General features: G+C 43.6%; 1 protein-coding gene across 18 annotated transcripts in view; it reads right to left on the reverse strand.

Moving 5' to 3' along the window:
- DAB1 (DAB adaptor protein 1) overlaps positions 1–27,737 on the reverse strand; it is an 830,004-nt gene that overhangs the window by 754,999 nt on the left and 47,268 nt on the right. For 5 of the 18 annotated variants that reach the window (XM_059727866.1, XM_059727885.1, XM_059727882.1 and 2 more), the window contains exon 1: positions 3,248–3,530. The gene's annotated coding sequence lies outside the window, so the exon portion shown is untranslated. Of the gene's footprint in view, positions 1–3,237; positions 3,532–14,428; positions 14,542–27,737 lie in introns of those variants that run through there. The other 13 variants (XM_059727884.1, XM_059727887.1, XM_059727881.1 and 10 more) reach the window with 7 other exon arrangements.

The following is a 27,737-nucleotide window of genomic DNA, read 5'->3' on the forward strand; positions in this document are numbered from 1 at the left end:
TTTGTGTTCTTTCTTCGCGGTCTGTCTGGACTAACACTAATTAAAGCCTCCATCAAGCTGCTCTTATCTTCATTGGCTGCCATCAGTCCTAACAGCATGGAATCAGGACGGCCTGTATCTGCTCCTCCGGCTGAAGGAAGGATCTGGTACATGGCAATTCTGTTCCACCAATGAAGTGCAAGGTAGTTGCAACACATGAAGATGTCAATTCTTCCTCTACCAAAAAGTGATTTTCAACCAGCAGTACATACAGGCACAATAAACTGATACGAAGTTTGGTCAAGGAACAAGCATTTCCAAAATCTGCATTATTTCTTTAACCGTTCCATTTCATCAGTAGCCTGAAGAAGATACGACAAAGATATACACCTTTTAGTCTTCTTCCCTTCCCTGTTTAAATTTTTTTAACTACTTTATCTGGAATGTAGATGCTAGAACTACTCTATACTCCAAGCGCATTCTGGCAAACAAATGACAAGAAATATTGCTTTACTGGCATCAATGGAGTCTCAGATGAGCAATCTAAAAATAGAAGGGTTTCCCCCCCCACTAACAAATATATGCCCCTTTGATTTTATAAGGGCAGTATTTTAATTCTCAACTAGTTTTGCTACAAGCGATCATTACATAGACAAAATAAGAGAGCACTTTGTGCTACTCCGCAATCAACCTTCATCCGTCAAAGAGGTATTGCCCTATGAGTCCCGCTAAGCAATGCCATTCTCCAATCAATGAGAGGTGCTGGACTCAGAGGCTGCATGTGCAGCAATGCTTGTTTCATAAGCGCTTGACTGATCAGACCCAAGCTGTACTCCAGGCAGTAAACTGGATGAAGCTGCTGTTTCTTGTTTGTTGTTTAGACCAACCAGATCTCACTCCCTTCCTGCCCTCCTCTTTGCAATGTATACCTTTTACTAAAATAAAAGCAGGCACTTGTTAATTAAACACTAAAGGAGAGCTGCAAATACAGAAAAGCAAGCAACTCCCTTCCCTGTCCCCAAAATATAACATTATATAGCATCACATATTGGCACCGAGTGGCAATCAGCTTAGTTCTGTGTCTGTTCCTTGCACCTCTAAATTGTGAGCCCTGGATTTAGTGAGAGATTGCTGTCAAACACGCACTTGCCCATCATAACTGATTCCAGCGTTACATCTCAGTGAAAGCACCATACACGATGTAGGATACCTCAGGATAACATTTAATAGGTCGGAAATTGCCAGTACAATACTACATCAGTAGTCTTTTATCTGCAGTTTCTTTTTTTTTTTTAATGTCTTATTACATTACAGAAACACAAGACATTAGACAGTAAACAGTACAAAGAAGAAAATGATGGTATTATATGTGGTTGCTCATTACCTGAGCAGAAGCTACACTCCTCTTAGCTAAGGAAATATATTCAAGCACAGAACTTTACTGACAATCTTTTTTTTTTTAAAAAGGTAAAAGACCTGTTGCCAAAAAGACTAATATGAATTACAATATTTTTCCTTAACTTGTTAGCTCTGCTTTTTAGGTTTTCCCCAGCATAAAAAGCTATGAGGAGCTTAAGAATAAAATTAAAACCACATTCAGCCTAGACTGTCTAAATCCAATGTTATTATTTCCCCCAGAATCACTTAAGTCCATTGAAGATGAAGCTGCAGTGTTGGAGGGTTATTTGCTCCAAGGACCTTTTTAATATGGCTGTATTGTAATACTGCAGTGCAAAAACCTCTCTAGTCATAAAAGGAAAATTTAGCTCAGAAGCAGAACTTGTGAGCACTGAAAAACACATTTGCTTCAATTTGTACTCATTTAATAATGTTGTTGTTTAATAAGATCAGTTAAAATGACTGTCCTCAAAAGGCATAACACTGTAACCTCCTCTTATGAGACTCCTAGGGCACTGAAATAAAATTCATTTGTCCAAACCAGATAATCAAAGCAAGCCGGGACATTACAAAGAGAATATTTAAAGGGAGGAAAATGTTTCATGACAGACAAGAAAATAGCTTCCTGCTCATTTTCTTCCCTTTTGCTATAAAATTACTGTATATTGTCTGTGCACATGCATGCACACACATACACAGCAACACAGTATATGAATATTTCACTGCCAAAAAAAAAATTGTCCCTTGTCATCTCACTTTGATTTTTGCTCTAAAATTAAGGAAAACACAGTGTATCTGCACCCATTAGGAAAGAGCTATTGAAATCTAGGTGTATACTGTATCACATCACTAGTCAAATCCCATAAATCCGTGCATAATTATTTTTCTACAAGGTTATGGCTAATTGGCCACTAGCCTAATTGATTAATCATCTAAATTTTAAAGGAGGCATCAAGAAGCAGTCTGAAGGGCAGCAAAATATTTATTTAGGTGCAAGCATTAAACCATTCGGAGACAGCTAGTTTTGGTTGCTCCTTTTGGAACGTGCAGGCACAGGTTGGTTGAAAAAAACCACGTTAGAGTCGTCTCAAAATCAGGAAATCAACATCTCCAGTAAATCTCCCCACTATGATCCTGAGAACAATCATCGCAATTCTAAGTAAGTTCCTGCCGTCCAGCTATGGAAGAGTTAAATTATTTTGAACGTGACAACACAGAGGGTCCTTCCAGCAGACACAGATTTTGCATTTCCACGTTTGCGTAATAAAATGTACATTTCCTTGTGCCTTAACCCTGCTGGAACAGGCAGAGGAGAGATGCCAGGCATTCATACCCTTGCTTCCTCTCTGTAATCATCCTCTCTGAATAGAACTTGCACTGATCACAAACAGCTCTGTGACGATCACTCCCGTTTTGACAGATCGAGTGAAAAACGAAAACTTTGAGTTAAAGTCCAGGACTATCTATACATTATTCCCCCTCCCCAAATCCAAGTTAATAGGAATCAGTCACACAAGTGTAATTGCCAAATACACTAATGAGATGCTACATTATGCACATTGCTTCCAGCAAAACCTTTCTGATCAAGACTCTGCTGTATTCCCCCACCAATTTTAGAATTAAAAAATAACAACCGGTCCTTTGCGGTGTATGAGCAGATCCATCCCAACAGGATCTCCCCAAGAACAGGTCTCATGCCAGAGGATGCTAAAACAGTACAGGGGCCAGAAATAAAATGCAGACAGGGAAAGCATGGGGGAAAAAGACACCATGAGAAATTAAGCAATGACAACACACAGGATCCTTCCTACACCTCCTCCCCCTAGTCCCCATCCCTTCGTTACTGCAAAAATGAAATACCTTTTCCTACCTTGAGCCAGTGCTGCTCCCTCACCAGCCCCCCACTCATCCTCTTGTTGCAGAAAAATGCTTTTCCCCCCCTCTTTTGTTCCCACGGTATATTGTCAGTTCTGGTGTCGGGGGGGTCTGGGTATGTCTGCCAGTGAGCAGTAGATCCCTCAAAAAGAAGACTTGGAAATGAGTATCCTAGTGAGAAAATCCTCAGCAGTTTCAGTTCAGTGAGAGCACCTCAATCACAGCAGCAGCAGCAGAAGCAACAGCAGCAGAGGCAGTGCTGGTACTCTGCAGGCCACATCGTTCATACCTTATACATCACTACCACATTCCTCCTAATACTGGTCCCCTGCAGCATTTCCCCACCTAGTGTATGAACTGTGTACTTTGCTTTGCTGCTCAGTTATAAATGTCTGTGCATGTTCTTAATCATTCCCTTGGTCTCCGTCTCATCAGCAGACCATTAGCATCTCAGCAGGAGTGGCAAACAAACATGCAGCTCTCTGGATGGTGCATTTACACCCTCCATTAGAACCAGTTACCTAAAAATTTCAGCGATCACCTAAGGGAACCGGGTGAAATCAGTTCATCACTTAGAGACAAGTTCTGCACTCACAAACCCCCCTGACTGCAGTGGTACTTGAATGCAAGTACATGGGCATTGGACAAGCATTGGATAAGTCTGATATCTTTTATTAGATCAACTCAAATAGCTGGAAAAATTCTTCTTAGCAAGCTTTTGGGTATAAATACCCTTCTTCAGGCTGAGGAAGCATCTGCAGTTGGTGTGTGCTTTTCCTGGATGGAGAATTTGGACTTTAATATGTCCAGAGTCTACCAAGCATAGCACCACACATCCAGTGAACCGCGTGGCCAGCCGCTTCATACTGCTTGTTCCTCTCCCATGTTTTCAGCCACAGCTGTACAAAAGGAGCATATTATTATTTCTATTCTTGCATTTTGAGCCATTTTGCAGATTTTACAACAAAAGGAAATTTTAACCAGCACAGAGGGAGAAAAGATGAGTCACTTCTGTCACATGGTCTTGCCTTCAGTCATATAATGGCAATGCCCTAGCCATCTAGGGCTCATCACTGTGATATCTATATGTGCTTGTAAAACCACAAAGAGCCAGGAAAATGGAACAACAATTTCTCTCATGTCTTTTTTTCCCCTCTCTCCTCCTTAGCTTCAAGTATTAAGAGAATCTTTTTTGTTCTTTTCCCTGCATCATCCATTGACCTAATCCACTTCTCCCCTCTTCTAGGGGTAGGGGCAAAAGTTACACATGATCCAGTACAAGCGAACAGAAACTGGTTCAAATCTGTCACACAACAGAAGTTCAGTGCACGTAAACCATTTGCAAAATTGCCAAAACTGGTTTAAGATAAACCTGGATGGACATAGTATCAGACACAACTGATTTAGGTTAAATCACTTTATTGGACTTCTGTCCCAGATCCCCTCCAGATTCAAGTTAACTCATAGTCTCCCAGCATCCCAGGATGCCTAGCACCTCCCCTGCAACCCCTTCCCCGCCCCTTCACAGGGTGGGCAGGCTACCCTTGGCCCAAGCTGTCTGCTCCAACTGAGCAGGGGGAGCGCTCTAGCGCCCCCTGGCTTCTAGTCAGGCATGTGGCTGCATTTTTGGAATCCAAAGCAAATGTCTGTTCACTTGCCTACCAGTTCAATCTATGCAGCTTAGACTAACCTGCAAAGATTGAATCGATTCAGCCTCAGGCTTTTTGACTGTCTGTACTTACTTTAGATGTTACTGAGAGAAAATGACAGGCTTCACCTTTCATCCTGATGGTGGCAACATGGGCATCATTCAGGTCTTTATGTTAGGGCATTCTGCACCAATAGCTGGTTGCAAAGAATGAGAAGTCCTTTGTAACCCATGCCTGCACAGAGTGGTGCTGCTCCCCTTTCATAGCATCTGGACCACAGATAGAGTCCAAGGAGCCTTTTTCTAGTCTCAACTAACACAGCTGGGACTTCCTGCTCCAGTACTACAGGCTTATGCCTTAAGATGCAGAAATCCCAGATTCAGATTTACTCTTTATGATCAAAGACCCAGCCAATATATGGTGTTACACTATTTTTACTGGATGGGTTCTTTTCTATTTACAATACATCTATGTGGGATTTCTGCTGCCTCTGTGGCTTACCAGGAGAGAAATCAGAGCTTCTCGCTCTTACTTTTGGGCAAATCCATTCCAGGAAACAAAGGATGCAATCAATATACCTCTGAGTTACTATTTGTGGCAGTGGCACAGAGCTGCCTCCTTGTCCACAGGCTGATACTAAGCACTTCATCTGGTAACTCTGACCTGTAATGAATCTATCCACCTCCATCTACAGGTAGGTCAAACGGTTGGGTGAGAAAGACCAGAAAAGAGAATTCACCGGGTAAACAGAATTATTTTCAATTTTTTCCCCATTCACCCCAAACAGTCTTTCTATGTGGAGTAACGCACAGTAAAACTCATTTCCACTAGCAAACAAAATCAATCTACCAGTAAGTAATGAGTTTGAAAAAGTGGCACAACTGAGACGGTGAAGATTGGAGGTTTCTGCTTATTCAGAAATGTTACACTTGTCATATATAAAAATTATCTTAGTTACACTGCTTTACGTATTTCTTTGTAAGCAGGATCCTTCAAGCACATGCGACTGCTGTACCCCTTAAAAAGAAAGTGAACATTAACCTTCTTGGAAGAGGTAATAGTTGCTGAATTCAGTAGATGCTGATGCATCTCGTGTGACAGAGTGTTAACCTTTTATAACCAGGACCCAACACATGTGACTGGGGTCAGGAAAAAAGGTGCAATCTCTCACCAGTATTCCTGTCTCACATTTATTACAGGGGTAATAGCTCTTCCTGCTTAATAGGTTTCCTTTGATGCATACCTTGCACCAGCTGACAACAGATGCCTCAGAGGTTTTGTTACCCTTAACTGCTGGGTGATAAAGGACAAATAAAGCTGTCGAATGTCTTATTGATTATGTGATTGAAATATACCTTGATTGCCCTTCTTACATTGTGTTTATGCCATCTGATTTCTTTTTGCTGTTTTCGGTTTGTGCGGAAGGAAGGTAAGAGATATTTCATGGAAATAAATGTTCTCTCACAAGATGAAGGCTGGATCTTTTCTGAGTCCTACCATCTCTTTCTGAAGAATGCAATTACAAAGGTACCGCCATAGAAGGAATCAGATATTCCTTCTTGCTTAAGTTATCATGCATAGGAAAGATAAGGAACAGGATGAACCCAAACTTGAAGGTCCAAAAGGAAGTGAGGGGTTTGTTCATTTGTTTTGGCTTTTTGAAGGCTTGGGATACCCAAATTAGCTTCCTGGTAAGAAAATTATTAGATGATTATGTAATGGATTAAGCCAAAACCATAGTCCTGTGGGACTCAAGATACTAGGTCCCAGCCCAGACAGCCTCCTCCCATGTGTGACATTATCTTGGGCAAGTCACCCACTCTTTCTTTACTTCATGTCTGTAAAGTGGGTGTAATGATGATTTCTTACCTCAGGGGAGTGTAAGTGCAAACTTTTACAAACAGTAGAGACACAGAATATAGCACAGACATCACAGAAGTAAATGGATAGATGCCTCTTTCCAAAATATTATTATATCAGGATGTAAAAAAATAAAATAAAATTGATGTTGGTCTCAGGAAACATTTATATTCCCAGCAAGTGACAGGATATTATAAATAAAAATTCAGGATATGTTAGGTCTTTTGAATTCTTCATGTGTCTCTCAACATTTAAATTTCAACTTGACTTTACTGTAGACTGGCTCTGTGGATCTCCTCCTTGCCTCTGCCAAGGCCTCCAGACTTCAACCAAATAATAGAGCTGGTTGGGAATTTTCTGTTTTTTCCTGGAAACCGGGGTGCAGCAACTGAAAAATGTCATGAAATCATCTCAATTTTTATTGAACTCTTGACAAAGTATGGTCAAGGCTCTGATTTGTCAAGTGATAAGCTTCTCTTCAGTCTGGTCCCAGTGGACCCCATAACTTGTTGAGCCGGCATGTGACAGGTGAAGGATTTGAACCAATTCAAATGCTTGTACTGTGCAAGTCTGAGATCAATTCTCGTCCTTTCATTAAGCCGAGCCCTTTTGTTAACATATGACATCCGGACGATGTTATTATTTTACTTTTCTCCTACAGACAGGAGGGTAGAAGCCAAGAGATGAATCTGAAGAAGAGAAAGGGGGAAAATTACACCTACCCTTATTAGTAAAACTATGGAATTGAAACAGTCATTGTAGATCTAACATCTGAATCCTGATCACTTGAGCTCAGATGCTGGTGTAGGTAGATAAGAAAGTAAGGAACTTATCTTGTTTTCCTTTTCTGTATCAGTTTTGCTTGTGTTCATCTTCTTAGCCCATGTAATACATCTTTTTGGCTCCTTACTAATTAGCAGAAGGAATGATTTCTAGATAAGTAGCATTGTCAGCAAGGCAGTCCAAAATTTGACAGGGTGGCCACCTAGGGCTGGCAGATTCCCTCGCTGCAGCCGCAACCTCCAATGTAAGGACAGAGGAGCTGAAGCTTGCTGGGGTAGGAGCTATCCTAAAGCAACCTTGATCTGTTCATTGGGCCAAATAGTAGCACAGGAGAGAGAAACTCAGGGGGTCTGGGACCCCTGCAGTCAAGTTTGTGACACCCCTTTTAGCAAAACTACAGCACTGAAACAGTCACGTTTTAGCAGCCGAGTCCTTGACCACTTGCGTTCGGATGCCAGCTGCAAGTCCGACTACCTCTGTCACCTTGGGAAAGACAACCTGTATATGGCATAGGCATGATTGTATTTACCTGCCTGCCCCAAAGCAAACGGGATAATTAATTTAGTAGTGTTTCTAAAGCCAATTGAAAATGATAGGTATTAAGTAATAGCACATGAATTCCTTCAGAAATTTAGACATCCTAAGCAAAAAAACATGGAAGTGCCATTGACAGCATCTCCTTATAATGCAGCACTTGAACGTGTCCAGAGCAGCAGCACACATTAGAAACCTTCACACGGCCTTAGCCAGAGTCCACGGCTTACTGTGCCTCAGGAAGTCAGCTGGGAGCTGCACGGTGCCACAAACAGCTGGGCATGCAAAGGGGCAAACCTCAGGAGAGCCAGCAGGAGCAGAGATGCTGCAGTGCACAGCCGCAGCGAGGAACCGATTATACTCATCACAAAGTAGACGGAGTTTGAAATAGAAATGAGGAGAGGATTCATCTGTCATATTACCCAGCAGCCATAGCCCACGTTGCTCTAGATAACAGGGAAGCAGGAGGCACGCAGCACAAAGTTTATTGTTTCGCTATTGTGCGGTTCATCTTGGAGGTTCGTTCAAATTGTTACTTTAAAAAAAGTCCCCTAAAATAATAAGCCAATTTTTTAAAAAGATCATGCTCCTGCTCTCAGATCTCTCCTTGATACTCACCATTTAGAGACATTCAAGAGGAGGTTGGATAGATGTCTGGCTGGGGTATTATGATCCCAGCACTCATTCCTGCCCAGGGAATGATGATCTATTCAGGTCCCTTCCAACCCTACCTACTATGAAACTATGAATTCACCTTCATGCACAAGGGAAGCAGATTCTCAGGTCCAAGTTCCATCCTGCGCACTTTGAATCAGAATTTTGCCCAGGATGCTTTATAAAGGAAACCAGGTCTGGAACTGCAAATGTCCTCCGGTATCAATGGCAGGTTAATCTCACTGCTTCTTCTCATGCACAAACATAGCTGCAAAGCGCTCATGTCAGCTGCACTTGCTTTCTCCTCTTCTTTCTGCTGGGTGCAGACTTGCGGTACTTCAGGGGTTGCCATCTTAGAACCAGAAAAAAACCACCTCATACACTAGAAGTCAAACACCTGCTATAACAGATTTTAATTCTATCACAAAAAATATTTGTCGTGATTTGTGTTTGTATACTGTATATAGAGTGCATAATAACTAAAAAATAAATTCTTAGTCTTGTATATTGTGCATGTGTGCGTGTGTGCATGTGTGGAGGGATGCGGGTGGGGTGCAGTTGCAGCAGGAGGTGGGGTGCATGGGGCACTCACAGCTCCAGCCTGTGCTGCACATTGCAGCAGAGAGCATAGCCCTACTGAGCCCCCTCTATTGCTAGCACTCCCACCTGTTCATGTGCAGCTCTCGCACTCACATGTCACCCAAACGAAGGTGCACATGTTGGAGCTGGCTGCCTTCACCACTCCCTGCTGCACAGGTCCCTGGACTCCATGGGGAAGCAGGGACCAGGACTCCCTCCACTTCTGGTAGAGTCCCAGGACCTGTGCGGCAGGCAGCAGCAAAGGCAGCCAGTTCCAGCATGTGGAGCTTCCCTCCAGTGGTGCATGAGTGCGGGGGCTGTGCATGCATGACGGGGAGCACTGGAGACAGAGGCAGCCCAGCGGGACTGTGCTCCTCACCACTATGTGGCGTGCTGGCTGGAGCCATGCAATGCCAGGCACTAGCTCCTGAACCAGGCATGAGACCTCCAAGCACCCCATCTGCTGCTGCTACCACCACTACCTGCCAGGGCTGTGTGTAATGGAGCAGAGTGTCGGGGCTCCCTACACCCACCTCACCCACCCTCACCCTACCAGCCCAATCTCCACACTGCCGCCACCCCCTGCCCTCTCTTCTGCCCCTACCGCTTCTCTACCTGCTGCTGGGAGCAGGTGAAATCCTGGAGAAGCCAAGCAAATCCCCGGTGACTGCAGCAGTGGCAGCAGCAGCCCTGACCAGAAGCTGCATGCTGGCTGGGCCAGGCCCTTCTGCCCACAAGGGTGGGAGCAAGGCACAATAGGGTATGTTGGGGGCGGCGTATACATGTGAGCGCCTTGCTCCCACCCTTGTGGGCCTAAGGGCTGGGCAGGTAAAATTAGTTGGTGGGCACCACAGGCCAGATGAAAGTGTTTGGTGGGCCAGATCCAGCCCATGAGCCATATTTTGCCCACCACTGCTTCAACCCATCTCTGTTTTATCTCCCGATATAAGCTCTAAACTTTGATTAGACTACTAAAGTATGACCAAAACTCAAATAAATCATAAACACATGCCTAAAAGAACCTCATATGCACAGATTAGGTCTATTTAAACTCTAATTAAACCAGTCTTAATTTAGCACTTCCCATCTGCAGATACATACAACTTCACAAAGAAAATATCACCATCCCCATGTCACAGGCCAGGGAGCTAAGGCATGAAGATGTGAGATGACTTGCACTTCACCCAACAACAGTGCCAGGACCAGAACTTAGCAGCATACCATTTTGCTGTATATAAAGGTTATCTACGTGTAGCAGAGCATGGTGGGGGAATGGATAAGGTTTCTAGCTATTGATCCAGTGGCATGAGTTTGACCCTCACTCTAAAAGGCATGCTAAAGGCCACCGCCATCAACCCATATTTTAATGGATTCCCAATCATTCAAGCTCTAGCAGCACTAGTGTCTGGATATGATGCTGACAACATCACTCCCTTGGTGTGCTGCTGACTACAGAAGGTGCTGTGTGTTAACCACACTAGTAGATGGACCATCTAGTCTCAGGAAAACCTCTGACTATGACAAATAGTTATAGACTATACTGAATTTTTATTGTATGAGGGATTGCAGAGAGTCTGGCACACACATTTCTCTTTCATCTCCATCATACTGTAGGATCTGAAATTCTACCAAAGAATGTGGATCCCTTACCCAGACCTTCATGAGATGTTACTTGGATAATGCCATCTCATTCCTCACAGCACTTTGAGTGATGGTCTCCGAGCGTCATTCATCCCAGCCAGTCACTTCCCCAGAAATTATTCTTCTTTACCCTCCTTAAAAACCCCATACATTGGGTTCAACCACAAATGATTGAAACAATTAAATATTTTCTTGATAAAAATAGTATATAAAATATGGTGCGTTTCTCAATGAAATGCACCATTTGAATGTAACGTATTATTATATCAATGCCTTCAATAATAATCTCTAGTTTCCGGTTTAAACACCAGTTTTTCAGTACATAACTCATATAAAAATGGATATACTTCATATCAATCTTCATAGATTGGGAGAATAATTTAGTGTGGTTGCAGAGTTCTTTCCTCCAAGTATTAGCACCTTCTATTGTAAACGCCACCTATAATATAATCTGCATTATCCTCTCGTTAAATTACAGTTCTCCAGATGGTCAGCATATGTAACCCTTTGGGAATGATACAAAATATTTCCTTTGAATACCTGAACCTTTTTATGTTGACTTTTCACAAGGTTAACCAGCTGCTGCTGCCCTGGCCCAGAGACAGTCGTGGTGGTGGTTAAGCCTTCCTTGCTTGCTCCACCAGGACAGACAGTGCAGCCAGCCAAAAGCAAGCAGGGGGAGCAGAGGGGCATAGCAGGGATCTGGGGTGCTGGGGAGGATGGGGAAAAGGGGCAGTGGGCCAGCAGGGAGGGCATGTAGGGTGTTTACCTAGAGTGGTAACACGTAAGTGTAACGTGCATAATGAGTGCTAGTTAAAACCCGCATAATGAGTACTTAAAACTAGTTTCATTAATAAATGTGCGGACAATCCAGGAGTTAAGAGCTCCAGGAGCTGCCCAAAATTATCGTGCAACAAGGCCCTTACCTTATCAATCATAAGGAAGCCAACACTGGTTCTCTACAGACATCTGATTTCCATTCATGGTCACAAAATTGGAGGGGGGGGGCGGGGGGAATATCATGCATCAGATTAATCTGAACACCAAATTAATTCAAGAAAAACACAATCTGCTCATGACTGTTCTATAAGGTAAAGAGGCTAAATTCATCTAGGAAAATATTCATTGCGAATTATTTGCTCAGCTTCAATTGTCAGTTACTGAACCTTCATAAAATGCTGCGTGGTTAACAGAAAATCAAGTATATGCAAAGCAAAACAGCATCAAAAGTCAAAGAAATCTCCAAGGGAGGCAAACTTCAATGCCAAGCAGAGTAAACAAATACAATTATTTACAATATAACATTATCGTTTGCAATAATATGTTATTCATTATTTAATCACATACTGAGTCCTCCTTAAGTGCTTGTGGTAGATTACTTTGCCATTTTGCTCCATCTTTCACCTGCCATGTACATATGTAACCACTATGGTTTATTTAACATTCATTGTATACATTGAGCAAGCTACTGTCTCTTTTCATGAGCATAAATCTCACTATTCCCCGCCCCACCTTGTGCTAATAGCAGGTATACAGATTTCAAGACTGTGAAATATTCTTAGATGAAATGGCCTAGTATACAATTCCACATCACTTTGATCTCTCAATAGGAGGCTGGCATGTCTCGCCTCCAGAGTCTTCACTCTTACCAAGCACAAAGAAATACACTCAGACACAGTTCAAATCAGGACTGGTGCATTTTGTGACCTGTTGGACCTGGATTTTACAAAACCAATAACTGCCCAATACTTTGTTCCAAGCCAAACTGAACTTTTTATAACGTATCCCAGTGAGTGTGGGAGAACAGCATTGCTATTGAATTAGATATTAGCACAAATAATACCCATGATGGAATGCAATAGAAAAAAATGCAATACAATAAAAAAATCCTTCTGCTTGCAGATGCTTGCCATTCATTTCAATTTGTTGCAGAATTTAATATTGACAAGCTGGAGGGCTAGCTAAATTAAATGCACAGAAGCCCAGAGAGGACAACACTTTTCTCCCAGGGAATGACACAACTAGGACTGAGAAATTGAATCCAGGGCTGAGCAATGATGGGGATTTTTACTGATGCTCTTGCATGGATATTCACACATTAATGGTTTTCAATATTCATTCTAGTATGCAGCACAATCTCAAGTAGCTCATGAATTATGCTTAAATTATTAAGTGATGTGTATCAACTTAGCAACATAGATAATGTGCCCAGGTTTTTGTTGTTGCTGCTGTTGTTGGGTGCCCTACCAGAGACTCAGCCACACAAACCAGCAAATTTAACCAAGATGAGCATAGTCTTAGGAACTATTCCAGTGTGGTAAAAGAGAATGAATGGTGACATCAATTTTCCTGATGAATCAATCATCTTGATTGGCTTGTGTGTTAAAAAAAAAAAAAAAAAGTGGGCTAGATCATCAGTCAGCATAAATCAGAGCATAAATCAATTAAGTCAATGGAGCTGAGGATTAGGCCCAGTATGAGTGAAATTCCCTCAATAGCTGCAGGAGGTCAACAAATTTAATGAAGGATGCAATCTAATTAATTAATGGTTCGTCAAAGCACTTTACCATATAAAGTCTTATAGATATACCACATATTCTTCATATTAACACTCAGACATTAAATGAACATGAAGGATGCATCAAACCTCGCAGCAATCAGAATCAGACTGTGCCACTGTAACATGCTACCCCATGTCCTATGTGACTCAACTAGTTATAGTTAACATGGGAGAGGGGGAGGAAGAGGAGGAAATCACTGGTAAAACCTGATCCAGGTTTCTGTGATTACTACCAGCTCTCCCAGGTGGTGTATTTTTTTGCCACTGGTTCCTAACTTTTTCTGCTGACAGCATACTCTGTTGTACATCCTCCCTGGAGCAATTATATGCACTGTCTCCTTCCCTCTCTTCTTTATTGTCTTGTCTAATAAAATGTTTGTAAATATTAATTGTCTTGCAAAGAGCTGAGTATTTTCAGATGGCGGATGGCTGCTGAAAGTGAACATTTTGCACCGGAAGAGTGAGCAAATCTTACTAAACGAATACAAGTCTACAGGCTACATTCAAACAACCCCACTGTGCACATTATGGGGAATGTCATACTCAGTTTGACTTAATATCCCAAACTCAGCTGATCAGGTGATGCTACTTTGGCGTGCAGCATAATGAAAACAATATTAGCTTCACTTACTGTAGGTGATTTCTTCATAAATGATTCACGTTCCTCTAATAACTTGTTTCCCACCTTCCTCATCTAGGGCGTACGCTGAGCTGACTGAACTTAACACAGCTTCTGACACTGACAAATGCCTATTTTTGATCACTTCAGGTTTTATGAACCTCTCACACACACATCAAAATCAAACACAAAGTAAGGAAAGCATTAATTAAAGCATATCAAACACAGGCTTGACAAGGCTATAATTTAAGTATAAAGATGCCTGAAGAATTGTGATTCAATATTTTAGTTCCTTACCCACTTTTATATCATTGTTCCAGACCTGAAAAAAATGCAGGCTTTCTTTTCCTTTCCTTCATCTGTTTTCTTTTCTCTCTCAACTCTGGCTGGCAAGACTGCTATGGCATCATCTGTGAAAAGAAATGACACAAATTGCTCAGAGAGTTGAAAGAGAAGAAATGCTTGCAAACAAGTTACCTATTTGCTACCGTGTTCCCTAACTCAAGAGGCAGAAAACAGCAGCTGGTCTTTGAGCCTTGGAGCACTGCAGAAGCTAGTTTCTGCTTAAGCTCAGGCTTCCTGAATGGCAGCACTACATCCTACACCTGAAGTTCCCTGTTCTGGTCTTCAAAGATCATTCCACATTGCAGAAAACTGAAAAAACACCCACATAGCAGGTCTCTAAAAGGCTAGTATGGGCAGGAATCTGTGTTAATAGCAAACAAGATTGAGACTGAGAAGCAAACAGTTCATTTTGAATAAGTATTAGGGCTGTGCAAAATGGCACTGTTCTGTTCTGACTTCACCTCCAAGGTCTAGATGGAACAGTGTTTTGTATCAAAAATAATTTCGAGTCAAAACAGTGAGGCTGTTTTGACCCTGTTTTGACCATTTCACTGGACTATGGGGCTGGGTATTGGGGCCAGATGGCACCAGGGGCGGGAAGGCAGCCCAGCTGGGCTGCCTCTCCATCCTGCACACTAGATCATGTGGGGGTGAGAAAGGAGCCCAGCTGGGCTGACTTCCTTCCCCCAGCACGATCTTGCATCAGGGATGGGAAGTCAGCTCTGCTGGGCTGACTTCCCATCCCCAGCGCTATGGTCAGAACGTTTCAACTAGCCTCGTTTTGTTTTGAGGCTATTTCGACGGCCTTTGTTTCATTTCAATTTAGCTGTTTTGACCTCGAAATGAGTCAAAACAGTGTTGAAACCAAATGGCCATCAAAGTTTCATACATCCCTAATAAGCATCCAAGAGTACGACGCTTGTATAAATATCTTGGGCCGGAAGGCTTCAGAGATCGCCTCTCACGGAATATCTGGCACTTCCCGTTTATAGCCAGGCCAGAAGTCCAGGTAGACATGAAAACTAAAAGGGTAAATATAAACATACCTCTTATACCTAAGACAAACTTCCTAGCCAGGTTCTAGTTGATCTTTTGGAGGGGGAAGGAAATGGCAAGGGGTGAAGAGAAGAGCAAAACCACTCACACGTTATGTTACAAAATATGGCAAAGACACTACAATACAATGATTTCCTTTCACCTAAAGTGATTTCCCTACCAGTAGCAAATCACATGTGGATCTTGCAGGTAGGAACAGAGAGACTCATACAGTTACATCAGAGGTAATTGCTTTATTAGTAATAGCCCAAAAATGACCCAACGAGTAACACCGTGTCTGCATGTAGTAAGACCTGCAGTATTAATTCTTTATGTGCCTTCTGGCACATCTCTCATCCTTTAATGTCAAAAATGCTTATTAGAATATTGAAAAGCCCAATGAGGCCTGACATTTGATGCCTGCAGAGGTGAGAGAAACAACCTGAAAGTCAAAGTCTGGTAAGAGGATTATGCTGGCTCTCCTTTAATACAGCACAGTGGTGCTCAACCTCCAGCTTATAGAACAAATCTGGCCCCTAGGTCCATGCCATCCATCCTGTGGGGCTCCCAACAGGTCAGGAAATTTGCCAGTGGGGAAACATTGACAGCATTCATTGACATAACTGCCAGAGCCACAGTAATTAATGCTGCCATCACTCCTACACTGCCACATTTCTCAACCCATGGGGAGCCCTGCAGGCTGGATGACATGGCCCCATGTGTCAGATCTGCGAGAGTCCAGGATTGTTCCACAGCTGGATCCAGTGTGTGGGGCCACGCTAGTGCACTGGATCACACCCATGGACTGACCCCGCGTGCTAACCCCACACTGGATCCAGCCTGCAGACTAACCCTGCCCACAGGATATGGCCCATGGACCAGCTCTGCATCCCTTGCCTGGCACATGGGGCTGGAAGTTTGAGCACCACTGGTAGAGTGCAATTCTCTGCCTCCAAGACTCTAGGTTTACCTTTTTTCTTTCTTTCAGCTTCTTACTAATTTAATTAGTCTACTCTTTGACTGGCCCCTTGGCCCTTCCCTCTCTCTTTTGTGTTTTCTTTCACAATTTAAAAATTCTTGATCAAAGTAACCACCGATACACCATATAAAGCCTTGGCACTGTGCAAAGTCAGCTTATTCTACCTGAGCTCCACAACAGCAGTCTACGATACTCCATTGAAGAGAACTCAAATCTCTCTCAGGAGTCTCCAAATTTGTTTGCAGCAAACGTGCTAATTTTCTTATCATCTTCTGTAAGTTTTCGACTCCGAGGCCTTTAGATCTCTTGCATTTTTGATGCACCAGCTACCGAGAGCTCATCAATAAGACGTTCCCTGCTTGAGCACAGTAGCTTTGGAGTAGTATTTCACTCTCGGCACCGTCATTAACACACACTGGCAGAACCTTATTTATTTCCACTTGGGACATCTTCCTCCCTCCCTCACCATTGCAAGCATTCCCGTGATCTGTCATCAGTGGTTCTGTACATGTATCTGTGGTGCCTATTTCACTAAGGGAAATCATCTGTCTTTGGTTTTCACCACATTCTGTGCTGCCAAAAATCAAGCAGTGACAGTCCTGTAACCCTGTCTAATGTGTAAATCTCATTCTCCTGTTCTTTGCTGTAAAATCACACTACTTTTGCTTTGAAGATCTGCATAATGCTGTGTGCTTTTTAAAGCACACATTCATGACATTCAGCTTGGTCTCAATACATTTTGAAGAGTATGTGCGGAGTATCTTCTACACACAACTTGCAGCTCTTTGCCACCTGACCTAAGGGTCCTTGCTCAGTTGCTCTGGCTTTCAGCATTAATCCTCAAAGTTTCTTCCCAATAAAGTTATCTAAACTGGAATATGCATATGTATGCTACCCTACATACCAGTTATTCAGATGTCCATGTTGTTTGCTTTGTAACCCATAATGTACGGGAGGCAATTTGTCATTGCCTCACATACACTATGGGATTCATCGCTGACAGGTCCTGATACAACTTGAAAGCACTCCCAATAACTGATCCCTTTCACCCCCCGAATTATCACCAAAATTAAACTTCTTGGAAGAAATTCAGACACCATTTCTCTATTGCTCTAGAAAAATAGCTCTTACTTATTGAACAAGTAGGGCAGCTATAAAATTCAGATCTGGGTTTGGAGTTCAAAACGCACTAGCCAGTTGAAGACTGTTAAGATCAGGGTGGCAGCTGACAACTCTACAGTCAAGCAATAAACCTTTTTCTTTTGTCTCGAGTCTGCTCGGCCTCTTTGCTTACCTGCTGCATGAACACTGCAATGACAATGAGATACGCAGGAGTGCTGCTGAGGGAAGAGCCTGCATCTCCCCATCCAGATCGAATAACACAGAAAAGGGATTACAGTCATCTAGAAATGTGTTGGCTAGTATTAGAGGGCTTCTTTACACGTGCTCCAGGGGTTAGGAAGGGGGTGCTTTAATTACACTGGTTCCCAGACCCGCTCTAATTAAAGCAGTGCCTTGTGTATTCAGTGTCCTGTGCTTCAAAAGGGCAGTGGGGGCGCTTTAACTAAAGATCATTTGATGAGCTTTAATTAAATCAGCCCCACTGCCATTTTGAAGCACAGAGACACTGAATACACATGGCATAGAGACTCCTGGAGGGTGCTAATTAGCACCTTCCAGCAGACTTGACTGAGTCTGCTCCAACGCACTGCAATTATTACAGGCGTGTAGGTTGTAGCCGTGTTGGTCTAAGGACATAGGCAGACAAGGTTCCTTGGGTGAATCTGATATCTTTTATTAGACCAACCCAAATAGTTGGAAAATAATTATTAAGCAAACTTTCAGGTTCAAAAACCCTTTGTCAGGCTAAGGAAGTTTCAGATTCACACAAGGAACCTTGTTTGCAACTATTACAGCACTTTGAAGCAGCATCCCTGCACATCTACAGGCACCCAGAGATATGAGAGTCTAAAGCAGCTGGATGAAGGGTGATTTTATGAACAAAGCCCCATGCAAATTATATTAAAACACATTTTTTTAATTCAGTTTAATCTAACAAGTTGTCCGCTATTCTTTAAACAGGAACATTACTATGGAAACTGCTTCCTCTTATTTTCAAATTAAACTTTGTATTAAACAAGGTGCTTTCCTGGGGACCAGTTCTCCACATTCGTGCCTTTAATGGCACTGCTTATAAGCCTACTCACACTTGTAAGCACTCATAGGTCAGGGCTTTGGTTTGGAATGATTTAGCAAAAAGGATGTTTTACGTTTTCCACTTGTTGCTATGGCAGCTACAAAAACTGCTGCTTATAGAAATTTGCTGAATTGCTCTCCACTCAAAACATACTCTAGAACAAGGTAAAGAATCAACAGTTACATGACTATTAACGTGTCAATTAGTGGTACTTATTTAATTTCAGAAAACACTAAAAAAAAAATGGATGAAAAGCAGCATTTAAAAGTCTCCTCAATCTCAGCTGTATTAATACTGAATTATGTGCAGTCTATAAAGATCTTATAGAACAAAGACTTGAAACAGCCCTTGTAAATAATTTAAATGATTCATATAATGAGTTTAGAATGTACTGTATTTATTATCTTTTTTAATGATTTCAGACATGGCCACATGCTATAAAGGTCTTGAAAATGTAATGTCTACTTGCAGATGAGCTATACACCAAGCAATGAAAGGAATGAAAATAGACTCACATGCGACATACATACTCATATTGTCTCATGTACACTATGGGATTCATCACTGACAGGTGAGTAACCGATATTTTCCAAAAGATACTTTTCCAACTCACTTTACTGTATAGGTTTTCCATCATTTGCAAGAACAGATTGCTCTACTTAATGGTGCAAAGTCCCCTCTGTGGTCCAATTCCTACCATCAGACACAGGCACCTGTTCCCATACACCCACACAGTCTCATTGACTGCTCTTTCTGAGTCACACAACCATTTTTCATAGGCACTCTCAAATGTTAGGACAGCCCTCAGTAGAGTTACTGACATTTGGAACATTACTATGGGCTCCTATTAAAAACTAATGCATTTACAGTTATTAAAATCACTGGGGGCGGTGTGACTAAATGAATCTTTGCCTGGGCATGCCGCTCCCAATGTTTTTGTCTGCTTCCATTCTTTTGTTCTAATGGTTCAATTAAAAAGACAGCATTAAACTGGCCCCTTTGGGTAGACCAGGAGGCCATCTAGTCCAGGATCTTGCCAGCCAGCTCTGCTTGACTGACTCGGCTAGAAAAAGGGGTCAAGTAATGCTCGGAGAGTTTAGCATTGGGTGGGCACGGAAGGGGAGTGTTCTTTCCACCAGTCTTGCAGCTGAGAAGCACAGAGTGAAAGGTTTCCAGGTGCCTGTTCTGGAGAACAGCTTTGTTTCGTGTTACTTCCTGAAATTTTTGTTCGATTTAACCAAATTAAATGTTAATCCTTCCTCAGCTAAGGAGACAGGCCAGCAACTTCGAGCACTTAGGAGATAATTTGCCTGCAGAGAAGTTGCTTCTCATCTTACCAAATAACAAGGCTGGGTTGTGCCCAGTACCTTCCCTCATCTCTGCCATCTCATCGCAGCTCTGACCTTGGTACCCTGATACCTTGCACCTCTCCTGCACAAACCTGCCAGTCAGACATTCATAGATTTTAGGGTCAGAAGGGACCTATTAGATCGAGTCCGACCCCCTGCCCAGGGCAGGAATAAGCGGTAGGGTCAGATGCCCCCAGCCAGGCACTTGTCCAATCTCCTCTTAAAGACCTCCAAGGAAGGGGAGAGCACCACCTCCTTTGGAAGCATATTCCATATTTTGGCAACCTTCACCATAAAGTATTTTTTCCTGGTGTCCAATCTGAATTTGCTCTCCTTCAGTTTGTGGTCATTGTTTCTAGTTACCCCAATGGGCGCCCTAGTAAACATCATATCCCCTATTTCCTGCTTTCCCCTGCAATGAGTTTGTAGATAGCCACAAGACCACCTCTCAGGCTTCTCTTGCGGAGGCCGAAGAGGTTCAGGTCCCTCAATCGGTCCTCTTAGGGTTTTTCCTGCAGGCCTTTAACCAGATGGGTGGCCCTCCTCTGAACCCTTTCCAGGTTATCTACATCCCCCTGAAGTGTGGTGCCCAGAACTGGACGCAGTACTCCAGCTGCAACCTGACCAATGCCGCATAGAGGGAAAGTATCACCTCTTTAGACCTGTTTGTGATGCACCTACTTATACAAGAAAGAGTGTGGTTAGCTTTATTTATTACTTCATCACATTGGCAACTCATGTTCGTTTTGGAGTCGTAGTCAACTCCGAGATCCCTTCCCGCTGTTGTGCTACCTCCCAGGCTATAGGAGTGTTGATAATTCTTCCTCCCCAGGTGCAACACATGACACTTATTCTTGTTAAACTGCATCCTATTCTGTTTCACCCACTTCACCAGCCTGTCCAAATCTGCCTGAATTTGTTCCCTGCTGTCTAGTTTGTGGACCTCCCCACATAGTTTGGTGTTGTCTGCAAACTTGGACAGGGTGCTTTCTACTCCCTCATGCAAGTCACTAATGAAGATATTAAACAGTACTATTCCCAGAACAGAGCCCTGGGGGACTCCACTGCCCGCTTTCCTCCAGGTAGAAACCAACCCGTCCACCACCACTCTCTGGGTGCGTCCCATAAGCCAATTTTCCACCCACCAGACTGCGTAATAATCTACATTGCAACTGTTTAGCTTATTTATAAGAATTAGGTGTGACACTGTGTCAAACGCCTTTTTAAAATCGAAGTAAATAAAATCTACTTCTATTCCTTCATCCAAGCATTTTGTGACCAGGTCGTAAAAAAAAAAAAACAAAACAGGTTAGTTAGGCAGGATCTGCCTGCTATAAACCCATGCTGGTTGTCCCTTAGCATTATTTTACCTGCTGGTCCCCCACAAAAGTGATCCTTAACTATTTTCTCAAAGGTCTTGCCAAGCACAGAGGTGAGGCTAACTAGCCTATAGCTCCTCCTTCCTCCCCTTCTTGAAAATAGGGACTGCATTGGCCCTTTTCCAGTCCTCTGGGACTTGTCCCAAGCACCATGAGTGCTCAAACAGTCACTCCAGTGGTTTCACTATGGCTTCAGCTAATTCCCTAAGTATCCTAGGATGAAGATCATCAGGGCCTGTTGACTTAAATACATCCAACCCCTCCAAGTGCTCCTTTACTACGTAAGCGCTAACAGTTGGTGGGTTGGTATCTATCTCGCGCTTACCTGAAGACCCATTGGGATGCATGTTGATATGCATGTCCAGGAACATAGATGCAAAGAAATCATGATAGACTGTGCCAAGATGTGTAGCTGGTTTATACTGTAGACAAATATCCACTAGAGTTTAGCTCAGGACCACCAAACCCAGTTTACTTGTGACCCTAAGCTAGTTTTAAACCCATATTTATTTTCACCAATGAAAGATGACTACATTAGCCTGCAGCATCAGAAAGCCATCACAAGGAGCAAAGCAAGGGGGAAGCAATTCAACCTCCATTCAGGTGTGAATGTGGCACAACACTGTTCAAAGATAATGATGTGTCAGTATGGCAATGAGGCCAAGGTGGTCAGTAAATGATGTGCTCAGTCCCATGAGCAATCCCAGGTCCTTCCTCCCTGGAGGTGGAAATAGTTTAACACCACTTTGTATGTGCAAAAATATTAATGTTTCTTCAAAGTTCTTCCCTCCCCGGAGACTTCACTCAGGATGGACTAGATTTTGCCCGTGCTGCTTCACACATAATACCTACAAACTTCCCTTAGAGTCCTGCACAATCAGAAAATACAGTTTGGTCCTGTACATATGGTGGAACCTGATAAAAAGTAGACTTGGGCATAACAACTACATTTTCTGTTTAAGAAATAATAGGATTAAAGGACTGGTGTGCTCATTGTTTGTCATGTGCGAGCTGTAAGCTAGGTCAGAGCATACTCTGATTAAAATAAAAGCAACTGGTGAAAAAATATTCTCTATGAAATGGATGAGTTTGACAAATCAATCATTTTACTGTCACCGAATGGCAGCCAACTGTGACATGGACCTTACCAGAGAAAAAAGAACAAAACTACTTGTTTATATGACATTAAAGACCTCATTTTAAAGACTCAGATACAGTTCTGTGAGAATTGTCTGACTCAGGTTTTGAAAACCCTTTAAAATACGGAGAACGCACTAATGACTGGAAGAAATATTCAGACTCTTTATATAAGACTCGGCATAGTAGGCTAATGATAGATTAGACTCAGTTAGCCACGTTAGTCTGACAGAAGGCAGGGTAGATTTGCACTTTATAGACTAACTAAATCAGAGATGTACATTTAAAGAAAAACGTCAGGTATTCAGGTTGTAGCCATATTGATCTAGAGGAAAAGGCAATCTAGACTCATAGTAGAGATGATATCTTTTATTAGACCGACAAGATTTTTGCAAAAAAAGTATTTAATTGCAAGCTTTTGAGCATAAACACCCTTCATCAGGCATTGGAGAAAAGATTGTAGAAGATCTGCATGATCACAGGTCCTCACAAGAGGTGAGAGGCTTTATACCAGCTATGAACTGACTGCCCAGAGGAGTTTTCCATCTATTGACTCCTCTGTGAAATCCTATGAAATATGAACTTTCATTTCTACACAGAAGAACTTCTACAATCTTTTCTCCGATGCCTGATGAAGGGTGTTTGCGCCCGAAAGCTTGCAATTAAAGAAATATTTTTGCAAAAATCTTGTTGGTCTAATAAAAGATATCATCTCTACTACAAGTTCTGATTGCCTGTGAAGAAAAACATGAAACCTAGCACATCTGAGTCCTGATCCTTGGGTCCTCCAGGAACTGCCATTAGAGAAACACCACAATTACCAGTGACACCTACTCCAGAACCTATACAAAGATCTAGTCAATAAAAATAATCATGACTAATGGATAAACTATCTGGACAGCAGCAGTCAATAGCATGTCTTCATTAGACTAGATGCTATAGATAGGAAATAAGGATAATGTTATAATGCACTATGACTAGGGTGGCCATACATCCTGGTTTTGGCTGGGACAGGCCTCGATTTCATAGACTGTCCCAGTATCCCAAGCTGTTGGCTAAAATTGAAGCAAAAATCCTAGATTGGTGGCACCATCCCATTCTCCTGAGCAGCAGCTGGAGGCAGAGGGTGGGCTGGGGTGAGCACTAGTCCTCTAGCCTGGGGTGGGGATTGGCGGAGGGAGGGGGTCCAGGCCAGGGCTCAGGCATCTGCACAGGGCAAGCCAGGATGGCTGCACACTGCTGGCTGCCTTGTTCCCTGCTGCTCCAACTGCTTCTAAGACCCTGGGCTGTGTGTGGCAGTCCTGGGTGGCTACCAGTGGTGGGAAGCAGGCGCTGTATGGCTGTGCGGCGTGGGTTGGCAGAGCCCAGAGGGCACCCAGCCAGATCCAGCCTCTGGACACAGAGGATGGAGCCTGGGTGCAAGCTTCCGCACTGTCCCACCCTCAGGGCTCTTAGAGGCCACAGGAAGGGGGTGGGTGGGTGTATGTGTGTGTGCACACATGCACACATGCATGATGCACCTGCCATCCCAGATTTCCTTACCCTGTCCCAGATTTCCTTCAAAATAATATGATCAGCCTCATTAATGAAGTCAAAATTGTGACGGCTTACTCAGAACAGTCATATTGGATACAGAGAGTTATTAGCCACCACCAGCAGGGTCTTGCTGAGATCTGGAAGATGACTGGAATGCCATATGACAGTACATGCTGGCAAGATCAGACAGATACTGAGTAATCTTGACCTTCCTGACATCTTCAGCAAAATAAGGCATACGAGAAATCCAGAGAGACAACAGTTGCCCATCAAAAGTTATGGCTCCTTCAAAACAGCTAGTTGTGCAGAGATCATGACTTGAAATCAGTGCAGAACACACAACCCAGGAGACAGCAGGGCATCGGGGTAAAAGGCATGTCTACATAAGTCAAGGCAAAGCCACTGGAGCCAGGTACATTTAAAAAGAATGATCCATTTCAGCAGGGCCATGCAAAGATCATTCAGAGATTGGCAGGAAGGACTAAGCTACAGAAAGGACAAAGTGCAGTAGGAATTTCCTTAACCACCATTTTTTTTTACTAAATCCACTACATAATTGTAACAGACTGCCAATGTGGGCTCACCAGATAGGCTTGAGATACTTACCCTGGGCTAGAAACAGTGCCAGTGAAGCCTGAGCAAGCCCAAGGGTGGAGCAGGGGAGCCCTGCCATGTGCAGAATGGGAAGGCAGTCGAAAGAAGAGGTTTTCAATCCCCTCATTCGCGTGGATGGGGGATGGCTGGGGTTGGGGGCCTGCCACCCTGAGCCCCGGTTGGCCAGTTTGCAAGCCAGGGAGGGGCTGCCAGAGGGGATAAAAGCAGCAGCTGAACTGGCGTGGGGGCTGCTGACAGTGACTCCGGGGAACGACGCAGGAGGGAAAGAGCTGGGGTGAGCTGACCCAGAGGAGGGAGTAGAGACCCCTCTGAAGAGCCTCGAAGGCCTGGGAGAAGAAGGCAGCAGCAGTCGGCCGTGCCTCCAGCCCTGCAGCAGAGAGGGAGCCGCAGCCAGGGCTTGGGGCAGAGAGCTGGTGCCCCAGGGCCTCATCGCAGTGTGCTGGATGTGCCAGTGTCCCGGAGGCTAGGGGCAGCAGTCGGCCCCCCACTCCACTGCGGAGAAGCAGCAGCAGCCAGGAGCACAGGCGGCATCCTTATCCGGAGCAGGGAGCTGGGCCGGTGAGTTGAGGAAATCCCTTACCTTCCCTGGAGAAGGGGATAGCAGCAGGCAAGGCACTGGGATCCTGAGGAGCAGCAGAGCACCTGGACGAGACTCCCTGGGAGCTCGGGGCTCAGGCCGGCGCTCGGAGCGGGATTGGCGAGCCGCAAGGTGTGTCCGAGCAGTCACCTGGAGCAGGGGTTTAGAACAACCACCTCGGGAAGCTGCCTGTGCTGCTGACCCTCTGCCAATGACTGCCCCAGAGGGGACTCAGCCCTGTCCCTTATTCTGCAGCTGATTGTCATCCAGTGGAGTCCCTTAGCTTTGTGCTTGGGTCATGCTGATTGCTGCAGGAGCCTACTCTCTTGCTTGCCTTTTTCATCACCATGGAGAGTCACCCTTCAGCCTCTTTGGGGGCGTGGGGTTTGGTACAATTTGGTTGCTGCAGACCAGAAGAGCTCAACCTGTTGCAGTCTGTCGCTTATTGGGAAGCCGGTTGGAGCTGCAGGGAGTGAGCACCTTTCTTCCTTGGGTAGCATCTCAGCAGTGGCTGAAAGCTGCCAGTTCCCTTACCTGAGGTTCTTGAGTCAAGGGTTGACTAAGGCATTCTGGTTGGTTTTGCAATTCTGGTTATGCCATTTAAGTTTGCTTGTAAATAACCTTTCCTGTTATTCTTGTTTTGTAAATACAGTCTAAATAGTTAAATCAGTTAAGTGTTAGACCTTCTTGGGACCACGGGCTTCTCTGTGGGAAGCAGGAGCCGGCTGGAAAGTAAATGGGTGCCAGCCAGAAGCCCTGCCACGCCATCCCTGATACTGGGCAGGGGTGGCAACTATTGGGCCGCCACCCAGGTTACATAATAAATAACTAAAGAATGCAGGCAGTTACAATTCTTGTGATTTTGCTTATTGGTACTGAATGACTAAGTTACTCTGCCATCAAGTAATATGGGCATCTATTTTGCACGTGTGACCTATGCCAACTGAGAGCCTATTTTACAATTGCTGCCAGAAACTATATTCCATTAAGCAGCATTCACAAATAGTGGCTTATAGCAAAGGTAATCACTGTTAAGTTAAATGTGACACGGGGTTATCAAACAATAGCACTTCTCTTAACACATGTTTCCATTATACATCAACCCCTGACAACCTCCCCAGCAAAATAAAGAGGTCAAGGGAATAGTCAAAGCTGGCAAAGCAAAGTCTCAGAACTACTATTATTAAGCACGGCAACTTGGAAATTGAAAGTTGCTGATGGAGTGATAAAGTGTCATCTAGCCGAGAGGTGAACCCAAAGCCAACAACTCTTCATTGAGCAGCCCCATCAGCAAGGGCAAGAGAGCAAGGAAACTGAAAATTAGAGGGAACGGAACAGAGAAGAATCTAAATTGACGGTGTATTTGCAAAATGGGCTGAAAGGGAAATATACCGAGTGAAGCAGGGTATATTAAATAAAGAAACAAAAATGTTGGATCAGACACATCCCTTCCCTCATAAATACAAATGCTGGAATCACAGAAGGTCAAACAGGCTGAGTCACTTCCCAGACCCTTGGGAAAGAAAACTGATTCACCAAACCTTGGGGCTGCTCACAGAAACCTATAAATAAGGACTCCTGAGAAAAATGTGTAAAAGCCATGGACAAAACCAGAAGCAGCAATGTTTGAAATGGAAGGCTGTTGATTTTGCAGAGTTGGCCTGTAACAGGCTTCAAAAGAGCACGTCGCAATGGCATGTAGTTGCTGTCCAGCAGACCTCTAATGTTTATCTTGCATTACATATCTAACTTTTGACCCCCGTGACAATTTTTGGCAGATAGCACTTGATATTTTAACCGGCAGCTACTCATGTTATTTTGATTCTTTGAAGAATCCCGGCACATTCATAAAGGTCAGCCATAATGCTACCCTACAGAAAAAGTGTTTAGCAGCTCACTACAGTGTGATATCAGCTATTCAAGTACAGATCCATTAAACTTACCTATTGCATCCCAGTGGGCAGCGACCATAGCAGTTTAAAAAGTTTAAATCTGGGTCAAAGGCTCCTAGAAAGAAACCACAACAGATTCACAAAGCGCCCAGCCCATAGAGTCCATGCCACGGTCTTTTGAAAATCCTCAACAAAGCAACAGAAAAAGAAGAGAGACACAAATTTACCGGAGCAAATCCAGAAGTCTGCAGATGGGAGGGGACTACCCCCGTTATAAGAAAGAAACAAAACAGCTCCGTAAAAATCAAGCTCACACAGCTTCTGTTAACCTCCACCCTCCTCCCTCACAGAGTCAAACTAAAAGCTAGTTGGCAGCAAGCAAAAGCAAATGGAAATTAAAAACCTAAAGCCAAATGCACAGCATGACCCAGTGTTCACGTACTATAGGCTTAATGCATATTCACAAGGGGAGCAAAGAAATCTTGACTGTGAATATTTTGGCTGTCCTGAGCCAGCGTTCAATATTCGAGAGAAAGAAAGCATTGGGAATATTTGAAGCATCCAC

This window comes from Alligator mississippiensis, chromosome 5, assembly GCF_030867095.1.
Source record: "Alligator mississippiensis isolate rAllMis1 chromosome 5, rAllMis1, whole genome shotgun sequence".
In the NCBI taxonomy this organism is placed as follows: Eukaryota; Metazoa; Chordata; order Crocodylia; family Alligatoridae; genus Alligator; species Alligator mississippiensis.